Below are 12913 nucleotides of genomic sequence, written 5' to 3' on the forward strand. Positions count from 1 at the left end.
AGATCACGTGCCGTCTGAATTTTTGTTTTACCCCGGAGCACGGCGTAGTCCGCTTGATTCTTTAGAAAACCACCGGCAGCATCGTGTGGACCTTTGCCATGCGAGGTTTCAAAATAGTTTCTTATCAAAACATCGTATCCTAGATCGGACCTATGTCTACACACATCGCCCATACAGTTTCGGCTCTTATACTGGGCACTGCAACCGTCGGTAAACTCATGCATAATCTTGATTTCAGCAGAAATGGATTTTAAATATTTTGAAATGAGGGTTTGGACATATCTAGTATAGTGACGGTCATGATCCAAGTCTGGACTAATGACAAAAAATTGTTCACTTACAATTACTGGTGAATCTAGTGTACTGTCGATTCCGTCTACCTCAAGAATAGCATGTCTGTTTAAAATTGTTACGTGGACGCTTACCTCTGTTCTCTGAAAGTAGGCTGACTGGATTTCAGTACGTTCGGAACAGCGGTAGTTCTCAGAGAAATCGTGTATGCAAATTGCGTGATTATTTGGGAGGTTTTGGACAATGTTTCTATATTGTTCACTTTGCCAGTTAGCTCTATTTTGATGAGCCGGAAAAGTTTCAAGAAGCAATTTAAAATGGTTAAACATTTCGCCAGGTTTTGTTTTTTTACTAACTAACATGAGTTTTGTTCTTGTTTTTCTTCCTTTTATGTTTATTTCAGTGTATTCAAATTTTTCCCACTTAATGTCAGGAGCATTTTCAGAAGTATCTAGTTCATTGTCGTAGAAGGACAGTTTTTCGACTCCACATTCCTTGCAAGACCGATTTAAACACTTTGCTTCCGGTGTAGTCTTATTGCATAAAGTATCAGCACATATATCATTTAAATGTTCAAAAACTGGTAAATTCTCTTGGGTCAAGTCAATAATTGCATTCAAATTTTTCCGAAATTCCATACATTTCTTGAAAAGAATTTGTACCTCTATATGCTGCCGACAACAACATGTATTGCGATGTTTTTCTTTGACTGGCATCACGAAAAACGGCTTATAACTTTCAAATAAACGTTGTGATATTTTGAAATCTGGGTATTTTGCTTTAAACTCTAAAAATACTTCAGTTTGGGTTTTTTCGAGCAGTTGAATTTGATGTGAAACATATTCACGTGGCCCTATCCGTGAGCGTTTCACGTCTGTCTTGTTGGGACTAGTGCGCGAAACCATAGGAGATATCCAGAAATCATAAGCCTTTTTCTTTGTTATATCGGGAGTAATGTCAGATCTGGTTTTTCTCTTGGTGAATTCGTAACAAGATTTTTCTGATCTTAAAACAGAAGTGCGAATTCTTTTACCACCAGTAAGTCGCCGCGGGTGCAATCCTAACTTACGCGCTGCTTTGCTTTTTTCTCCTTTTGAAATTTTTTCCCCGCTGACCGAAGCCGATATTACATGCATAGCATTACGTGCATCATAATTTCTTTTCTGTTTTGTTTCATGTATAAATCCCTTTATGTTTTCTAAGACCTTTTCAGAGAGAGATGGACTCTGCTGTTTTAAAAATTGTTTTGCTGTTGGTGACACACACATATAGTGCTTGAGTATAGCTTGCTTTTTACTTGGAGATGCTGGTAGAGCGTCCTTAAGCCTTTTAAGTGCCCTGCATTTGGCCATCTTATTTTTAAATATTGCATTTGGAATATCGTCATTTTGAGTATGTTGTTGTCTAACATTTTGTGTTTTGTCTCGTGACCGACGTTTGTATTGATTCAGTTCTTCTTTCTGTTCTTTCATTTTCTGTCTTTGATTTCTTTTATATAAAGCGCTTTTGGAAACCTCACTTTTCGGACTTCTGATTCGGCTTGTGTTGTATTTTTCTTTATATTTATTGTAACTTTTATTTTTCTGCTCTTTTCTTTTTAGTTTCTTCATCTCTTTACAATGTTTAATTCTCTCAGTCTCGGACAAGAAATTCTTCTGTTCTGCAATTAATATTTTACCTATTTATTGACAAATTACCATATGTTTTTTTTTTTTTATTTAAGATAATTATTCATTTTTTATTTGATTATAACTACTAATATATATTGCAGTTCTTAACGTGGTTTCTATACTATGATACTATGATTCTATTTGTTTTCGAAATTTGTAATTTGGTTATTTTGTTTTGTCCTCTGATCTTAAAACATGAAATCGAACCGTACTTGTTATTTAAAATAAAATAATGAAATATCATTCATATATCATATGATAATACGAACTGCTTTCAATTTCGATGGCCTAGGAGGGTGATTTGTCTAATGAGTCCATATAAAGTGATAAAAAGCCTGGCGACTTTAAGATACGCTCGTGGCGAGATTTGTTCGACTCCGATCCTAATCGGTTATTGCAAATATTTTAACTTAAGGTCGCCTGATGTCCGGCTTCTCCTACCTATGATGACAGGTCAATAGAATACAACAAATGTCGCTTATACATGAAGTGGTGTTTAATACCAAAACAAAGAACAAATTTATAGAAATAAGGCGACCTTAAGTTAAAATATTTGCAATAACCGATTAGGATCGGAGTCGAACAAATTTGAAAACACATATATATATATATAGCGTCCTGAATCAAAAACGTTCAAAACGTAAGAAAATCGTTCAGTGGACAAACTTGCAAGACATTTGTTTTGTTAAAAAACGAAGTCATTTCGACTTAACAGCTTATCAACAAGTATGTTATCGTATTGTGGGTTAAAAGCACAATTACGTATAAGCACTATTTTCTATGCTACAAATTGAGTATTTAATATAATGACGTTGAAACTGACAGTGTTTTGGTAAAAAGCGGCGAAATTGGACATTGGACAATCTTGCAAGACATTTTCCCGAAGCCAATGCGTTTTTATTTGTGGTGCGAGTGCTGTAAAATTCCGGATTTGAAATGGTCTATGTAAGCACATTTTTAGGAATAATTCATAAAAACTAAATTTTATATCATTTGATATTTTAAAAAGCGATAACTTTTGATAACTTACCATTTGTGGAAACCTGACCATGGCGAGGATTATTCATTTTTGAAAAAATCAGCTTTGACCGTTCCATCAACACAAAAAACAGCAATGACGTCATAAATTATATATGACGTTTATCATTCATGCGAATTTTCGCGGATTTTAAAATCTTTCTTAGACCACAAAAATTCCCGCAAAAGTTAACTTGCGAATAATTTGTTACGTCTGACACGCATATTTTTGACGTTTTAGCAATATTTGTATCATTATTTGTAACTATTATGAAAAGTTAAAGATTTTTTTTTTATATTTTTGGAAACAGTAATACCTGCCTAATCTATGGATATGAATTTCATAAAGCTGAACTATCTAGATTTCACAGAAAAGCTTTTTATCAAACTGCTCTGTCGCGTTTCACGGCATTGACGCAATAACGTGCTTAACGTCATTATATTCTGGTACCACGTTATAGATGTCGATATATATATATATTAATATTAATTCTTACTTTTTGGGTTATGTTTATTTTTGTTTGATGTTTGCCTCATTATCCTTTATTATGTAAATCTCATGCAAACTGTTCATAACAGTTTGGTTATTTCGAATATCTTGCTTCTTGGTGGCCTATGTTAAATAAAGAGATATGGTATGCATGGCGTTGGGACAATGTTACTATCCGAAAAACGACGGTTAAAGGAGGGTGTAGGGCCTTCAACTAGTCTTCCAACTGATATGTACTAGTAGTTATGCTTTATATAAAAAAATTCGTTAATCTATCTAAAAAACTAACTTACGAAGAAAACTTGATAATTTGGTTGACGCATCCTCATCCATACCAGCCGGAAAAGCACATTTATGTCTCGCTTTCTTATACTTAATTCCCCCTCAGACGAGAAAAAAATCGTGATTTGTCAGCTGTTGCAAGCAGAGGAATCTGTGATCAATAGATGATCTAGTTTCTATCTTAAATAACACATACTTATTTATCCTAGGTCAAAATTTGTTATTTGTACAAAATGTTTACCCACGATTAAAGCTTGTTTCCCTTCCTATATATTTAGCCTCAAATTATAAAGAAAAGTGATGTGATATGAAACTCAAAAAATCTCTTTGTTGCTATATTTGGAATACTAATATAGAAAAGTGCTCTCGGTCAGTTAACTTTATGTCTTTGTCATAGGAATGATAATTTCAACAAAGCAATTACAAAATAGATATATAAAGACAGTTACATAAACTGTTGGCATAGAGATATGTCATACCTGAATGTAATGTTGATGGTGAAATGAAAATAATGAAATTAAAAATGAAATCCTTTATACGGTAATGAACCGCTGTTTAAAGTTTACGCCTTCGACAATTCATTCTGTATCGAAAACAGCAAACCTTTATTACGCATTCGACAATTCATTCTCTATCGGAAACAGCAAAACTTTATTACGCCTTCACCAATTCATTCTCTATTGGAAACAGTAAACCTTTATCATGCCTTCAGCAATTCATTCTCTATCGGAAACAGCAAACCTTTATCACGCCTTCACCAATTCATTCTCTATAGGAAACAGCACACCTTTATCACGCCTTCACCATTTCATTGTCTATCGAAAACAAAACACCTTTACTATGCCTTCACCAATTCATTCTCTATCGGACACAGCACACCTTTATCACGCCTTCACCAATTCATTATCTATCAGTAAAGCACACTTGTATCACGCATTCACATTTTCATTCTCTATCGGAAACAGAACACCTTTATCACACCTTCAGCAAATTCATTCTCTATTGGAAACAGCAAACCTTTATCACGCCTTCACCAATTCATTCTCTATCGGTAAAGCACACTTGTATCACGCAGTTATCAATTCATTCTCTATCGGAAACAGCACACTTTTATTACGGATTCAGCAATTCATTCTCTATCGGAAACAGCAAACCTTTATAACGCATTCAGCAAATTCATTCTCGATCGGAAACAAAACACCTTTATCACGCCTTCACCTATTCATTCTCTATCAGTAAAGCACACTTGTATCACGCATTTATCAATTCATTCTCTATCGGAAACAGCACAATTTTATCATGCCTTCGACAATTCATTCTCTTTCTGAAACAGCAATCCTTTATCATGCCTTCACCAGTTCATTCTCTATCGGAAATAGCAAACCTTTATCCTGCCTTCACCAGTTCATTCTCTATCGGAAACAGCAAACCTTTATCATGCTTTCACAAATTCATTCTCTATCGGAAACATAAAACCTTCATCATGCTTTCACCAATTCATTCTCCAAAGGAAACAGTACACCTTCAACACGCCTTCACTAATTCATTCTCTATCGGAAACAGCAAACCTTCATCATGCTTTCACAAATTCATTCTCTATAGGAAACAGCACAACTTCATCACGCCTTCACTAATTCATTCTCTTTTGGAAACAGAAAACCTTCATCATTCTTTCACCAATTCATTCTCTATCGGAAACAACACACTTTTATTACGCATTCAGCAAATTCATTCTCGATCGGAAACAGAACACCTTTATCACGCCTTCACCAATTCATTCTCTATCGGTAAAGCACACTTGTATCACGCATTCATCAATTCATTCTCTATCGGAAACAGCACACTTTTATCATGCCTTCACCAATTCATTCTCTATCAAAAACAGCAAACCTTTATCATGCTTTCACAAATTCATTCTCCAAAGGAAACAGTACACCTTCAACACGCCTTCACTAATTCATTCTCTATTGGAAACAGAAAACCTTCATCATGCTTTCACCAATTCATTCTCCAAAGGAAACAGTACACCTTCAACACGCCTTCACTAATTCATTCTCTATCGGAAACAGCAAACCTTCATCATGCTTTCACAAATTCATTCTCCAAAGGAAACAGTACACCTTTAACACGCCTTCACTAATTCATTCTCTATCGGAAACAGCAAACCTTCATCATGCTTTCACAAATTCATTCTCTATAGGAAACAGTACAACTTCATCACGCTGTCAAAATTTCATTCTCTTTTGGAAACAGAAAACCTTCATCATTCTTTCACCAATTTTTATAAATTTTCTGTTTACAAAACTTTGAATTTTTCGAAATACTAAGGATTTTCTTACCCCAGGAGTAGATTACCTTAGCCGTATTTGGCACAACTTTTTGGAATTTTCGATCCTCAATGCTCTTCAACTTTGTATTTATTTGGCTTTTTAACTATTTTGATCTGAGCGTCACTGATGAGTCTTATGTAGACGAAACGCGCGTCTGGCGTATAAAATTATAATCCTGGTACTTTTGATAACTATTTCACCAATTCATTCTCTATCGGAAACAGCACACTTTTATTACGCATTCAGCAAATTCATTCTCGATCGGAAACAGAACACCTTTATCGCGCCTTCACCAATTCATTCTCTATCGGTAAAGCACACTTGTATCACGCATTCATCAATTCATTCCCTATCGGAAACAGCACACTTTTATCATGCCTTCACCAATTCATTCTCTATCGGAAACAGCAAACCTTTATCCTGCCTTCACCAGTTCATTCTCTATCGGAAACAGCAAACCTTCATCATGCTTTCACAAATTCATTCTCCAAAGGAAACAGTACACCTTCAACACGCCTTCACTACTAGTAATTCATTCTCTATCGGAAACATAAAACCTTCATCATGCTTTCACCAATTCATTCTCCAAAGGAAATAGTACACCTTCAACATGCCTTCACTAATTCATTCTCTATCGGAATTACCAAACCTTCATCATGCTTTCACAAATTCATTCTCTATAAGAAACAGCACAACTTCATCACGCCTTCACTAATTCATTCTCTTTTGGAAACAGAAAACCTTCATCATGCTTTCACCAATTCATTCTCTATCAGAAACAGCACAACTTTAACACGTCTTCGTCAATTCATTCTCTATCGGAATCAGCAAACCTTTATCACGCCTTCACCAGTTCATTCTCTATCGGAAACAGAACACCTTTATCACACCTTCACCAATTCATTCTCTATCGGAAACAGAACACCTTTATTACGCCTCCACCAATTCATTCTCTATCGGAAACAACACACCTTTACCACGCCTTCACCAATCCATTCTCTATTGGAAACAGCAAACCTTTATCACGCCTTTGCAAATTCTCTCCCTAACGGAAACAGCACATTTTTACCATGCATTCATCAATACGTTTTCTTTTGGAAACAGCACATTTTTACCATGCCATTACCAATACATTTTCTTTTGGAAACAGCGCATTTTAAAATGCCTTCACCAATACATTTTCTTTTGGAAACAGCACATTTTTACCATGCTTTCACAAATACATTTTCTTTTGGAATCAGCACACCTCTACCATGCCTTCCCAGTTCATTCTCTATCGGAAACAGCACACCTTTACCATGCCTTCACCAATTCATTCTCTATCGGAAATAGAACACCTTTATCACACCTTCACCAATTCATTCTCTATTGGAAACAGCAAACCTTTATCACGTCTTCACCAATTCATTCTTTATCGGTAAAGCACACTTGTATTACGCATTTACCAATTCATTCCCTATCGGAAACAGCACACTTTTATTACGGATTCAGCAATTCATTCTCTATCGGAAACAGCAAACCTTTATAACGCATTCAGCAAATTCATTCTCGATCGGAAACAGAACACCTTTATCATGCTTTGACAAATTCATTCTCTATCGGAAACAGAAAACCTTCATCATGCTTTCACCAATTCATTCTCCAAAGGAAACAGTACACCTTCAACACGCCTTCACTAATTCATTCTCTATCGGAAACATCAAACCTTCATCATGCTTTCACAAATTCATTCTCTATAGGAAACAGTACAACTGCATCACGCCTTCACCAATTCATTCTCTATTGGAAACAGAAAACCTTTATCACACCTTCACCAATTCATTCTCTATTGGAAACAGCAAACCTTTATCACGACTTCACCAATTCATTCTCTATTGGTAAAGCACACTTGTATCACGCATTTATCAATTCATTCTCTATCGGAAACAGCACACTTTTATCATGCCTTCACCAATTCATTCTCTCTCGGAAACAGCAAACCTTTATCATACCTTCACCAATTCATTCTCTATCGGAAACAGCAATCCTTTATCATGCTTTTACAAATTCATTCTCTATCGAAAACAGAAAACCTTCATCATGCTTTCACCAATTCATTCTCCAAAGGAAACAGTACACCTTCAACACGCCTTCACTAATTCATTCTCTATCGGAAACAGCAAACCTTCATCATGCTTTCACAAATTCATTCTCTATAGGAAACAGTACAACTGCATCACGCCTTCACTAATTCATTCTCTTTTGGAAACAGAAAACCTTCATCATGCTTTCACCAATTCATTCTCTATCGGAAACAGCACACCTTTAACACGTCTTCATCAATTCATTCTCTATCGGAATCAGCAAACCTTTATCACGCCTTCACCAGTTCTTTCTCTATCGGAAACAGAACACCTTTATCACACCTTCACCAATTCATTCTCTATCGGAAACAGAACACCTTTATTACGCCTCCACCAATTCATTCTCTATCGGAAACAACACACCTTTACCACGCCTTCACCAATCCATTCTCTATTGGAAACAGCAAACCTTTATCACGCCTTCGCCAATTCATTCCCTATCGGAAACAGCACATTTTTACCATGCCTTCATCAATACGTTTTCTTTTGGAAACAGCACATTTTTACCATGCCATCACCAATACATTTTCTTTTGGAAACAGCGAATTTTAAAACGCCTTCACCAATACATTTTCTTTTGGAAACAGCACATTTTTACCATGCTTTCACAAATACATTTTCTTTTGGAATCAGCACACCTCTACCATGCCTTCCCAGTTCATTCTCTATCGGAAACAGCACACCTTTACCATGCCTTCACCAATTCATTCTCTATCGGAAATAGAACACCTTTATCATGCCTTATCAATTCATTCTCTATCGGAATCAACACACCTTTCCCATGCCTTTATCAATTAATTCTCTATCGGAAACAGCACGCCTTTCCCATGCCCTCACCAGTTCATTCGCTTTTGGTCATTCCTTCACCAGTTCATTGAGGCGAAACAGGACTGGTTATTCAGTTAGAAAGACTTCATGACAAAGTCTCAAAGATAAAGGTTTCACTACAAGTATTACAAAAATTTAACATTTTAAAATATCTATGGCAATGGAATCAAGATCGGATAATCATGTCAGACAGACATGCACATCTTACAATGGTTATTCAATATACCGAACAGTGTAGATATATTGCTAATGGTAATTGAAAAACAGACCAAACCACAAAACTTTACATTGACCGGCAATGAATCATTAAAATGAGGTCAAGGTCACACAAATCAGACAGACATGCACACCTAAATACAATCTTTCGAAATCCCTACACCCATTATAGTTGACCATAGTTTTTGAAAAAACCAATGAACCTTAAAAGGAGGTTAATTATATTAAAGTCTAACTCTTGAAATATTTGACTTTTGCCGCAGCAAGACAAAAATGTTCTATATTCAAATTTTGATTTCACTTACTCCAACTGGAATTGTCCCATTTGGAACCAGATTTGACTCTGTGATTACTATTCAGCAATTGCTGTGTTGATTATTTTTGTTGAGTCTGCGACTTCTGTCTCAAAGAACTCGACAAAGTGAAGTGTTCTGTCCGTAGCTTTGACATTAACAAACACCTTAAAAGTTTTATATTTCAAAAGGTAGAAGACCAGGATCTTTTATACTTTATATAGATGCCCGAGATTATGAAATTTTCGTCTGTCATATTTTCATTGTCCTTGTCTTCATTTTCATGGTTCAGTGACTACTTGGAAAAAAAGAGATTTATAGTTTTCTTATTTTCTCTCTTATCATGAGTGATATGATAACCATATTTCGTATGTGAGTACCTTGCAAGGTCCTCATACCTGTCACATAGTTGTCACTGGACTTCGATCTTATTTGATGGTTAAGTTAACAAGGATAAATTTTTATGGCCAATCCATATACTATAAGCAACAGGTCTACTATATTTGGTGTATAGAATGACTGTAAGGTGTACATGTCAAACTGGCAAGTGTCATCTGAAATTGATCTAATTTCATGGTTCAGTGGTTCTAGTTCAGTTTTTGTGTTATGACCCAAAACAAAATCGTACTGTATGCAGTAGCTACTATATTTTGTGTATGCAGTGATTGTAAGGTGGACATTATCCAACTGGCAGATGTTATCTGACCTTCACCTCATATTTATGTTTCAGTGGTTAAAGTTATTTTTTGCGTTTTGGTCTGTTTTTCTAATACTGTATACAAAAGGGTCAATTATATTTGGTGTATGAAAATATTTTATGATGTACATGTCAGTGTCATGATTTATTTGACCTTGACCCGATATTAACAGTTCATTACTCAATACGAATTTCCGTGTTAAGTTTGTTTCTAAGATACCATATGCAAAAGGTCAACTATATTTAGAGCATGTAAAATAGTAAGGTGTGCATGTCTGTCTGGCAGGGTTCATCTGACCTTGGCCTCATTTTAATGATTCATTGGTTAATGTTAAGTTTTCCTGAATAATTGTGTTTCTTAGATGAGCAACATGTCAACTATATTTAAAGTATCTTTGGTCATGGAATGATTGTAAGGTGAATATGTATTTTTAGTTTAGTTTTTTTTTAAATTTTGCTGTTATATAAAAATGAAAAATAATTTGTAAAATTTGACATATAAGGGCAATAACTTCTGAAACAAGTTGTCTTATAGTTTAGATGTAGTTTAGATACAGCTCAACATTCTGAACATCTTTGCCCCTGTCAGATTTCCTCTTGTAATGGCTTTCAAAATAATAGGCAAACATTGCATTTTCCCCCTATGTTCTATTTTTCGCCATGTCAGGCATCTTGGTTGGCAGGTAGGGTCAATTGGACACATTTTTTACACTAAATAACCCAATGATGATTGTGGCTAAGTTTTGTTAAATTTTGTTCAGTAATTTCAGAGAAGATTTTTGTTAAAGTTAATGAAGACAGACAACAACAACAACGGAAGATCAGCAATGAGAAAAGCCAGATTGGCCCTTCAGCCCAGGTGAGCTAAAATTAGTAGATGTTCCAGAGGTTAGAAATTGGCTTTTGTACACAGCAATGCAGATGATATAAATATAGCAAAGTCTGATAAATGCTGTCAATAGGTCTGTTTTTTTCATGAATAAATACAGCTGTTACAGTGAGTTGACTGTTAGTGTTGCTCTCCACCAATTGCAACTCATTCAAAATTTTGACCAAATTGCAATTTGTTTTATTAAACCAAATTGTTCAATTGGTCAGAATATTGAACAAATTGTTCAGTCAAAACGTGAAAGTGCAAGGTGATAAAATAAAATATACTTACAATCCTATAAGACTTTAACTCCACTTTAATGATGCTGTGACAAAATTAGTTTATCAGTTTGTATAGTTATATTATAGTCATTTCCATGATGAAGAGGAACTGTTTATTTTGAATTGCTATAAAATTGTCTAAACTAAGCTTTCATATAGTTTTTCTTTCTAAAAGTATTCTATATTTATAACAAGAATGTGTCCCCAGTACACGAATGCCCCACTCGCACTATCATTTTCTATGTTCAGTGGACCGTGAAATTGGGGTAAACCCTCTAATTTGGCATTAAAATTAAAAAGATCATATCATAGGGAACATGTATACTAAGTTTGAAGTCGATTGGACTTCAACTTCATCAAAAACTACCTTGACCAAAAACTTTAACCTGAAGCGGGACAGACGGACGAACGGACGGACGGACGAACGAACGGACGAACGAACAGACGGACGAACGAACGGACGCACAGACCAGAAAACATAATGCCCCTCTACTATCGTAGGTGGGGCATAAAAATCAAATATCATTTTAAATAAAACATCATATATTCAGTAAAATATGTGTGAAATAACAATATGCTATTGATAAGTTTTCAGGGGAGATAACCTAAAATATTATTCTTTTGAATAAAGACTTTTTGAAAGAAAAGTTATTATCTCCCCCATGGAAACTTCCTACAAACATATATTTCAATTTTACACATATTTTACTGAATATGAAATGTTTTAATTCACATAATGTCTGATTCTTACAAATATAGAATACTTTTAGAAAGAAAAACCATATGAAAGCTTAGTTTGGACAATTTAATAGCAATTCAAAATAAACAGTCCCCCTTCAGCATGGAAATGAATATAATATAACTATACAAACTGATAAACTAATTTTGTCACAACATCATTAAAGTGGAGTTAAAGTCTTAAAGGATTGTAAGTATGTTTTATTTTATCACCTTGCACTTTCATGCCTTGGCTGTGGTTTTCTACAGCAGTTGGTTCAAATTTCTGACCAGTTGAACAATTTAATTTTATAAAACAAATTGCAATTTGGTCAAAATTTTAAATGAGTTGCAATTGGTGGAGAGCAACACTAACAGTCAACTCACTGTAATTATCAATTGACATGTTAAAGCTTACATAAAGCTGTAACAAATTGAGGTTGTAGAAAATTAAGCTATGCAATCCAAAACACATCTTTGCTAGCCAAGGGTTACAATCCACTTCCCTCCTCCCTACCCTTGTCAGATTAAGCCAACATTTGTGATAACAATGTTGCGCCATCTATTGGTAGATTAAAGTAAAACCCATACCGAATACATTATTCTTGACCAATGGTAGCATTTGAACTCTTCAATTTAGAGGTAAAACAAGGTAGCCTCTAGATTCTGCACACTTGGTAAAGCAGGAAACGAAAATATATGTTGACATTCATGCATTTGTGGAAGAAACATACACAGGAACTTCTATTAGTTAATTAAAAACATCCAAATGTCATTAAATATAGTTGTATGGTTAGGGATGTAAAA

The sequence above is a fragment of the Mytilus galloprovincialis genome, chromosome 6 (genome assembly GCF_965363235.1).
Source record: "Mytilus galloprovincialis chromosome 6, xbMytGall1.hap1.1, whole genome shotgun sequence".
In the NCBI taxonomy this organism is placed as follows: Eukaryota; Metazoa; Mollusca; class Bivalvia; order Mytilida; family Mytilidae; genus Mytilus; species Mytilus galloprovincialis.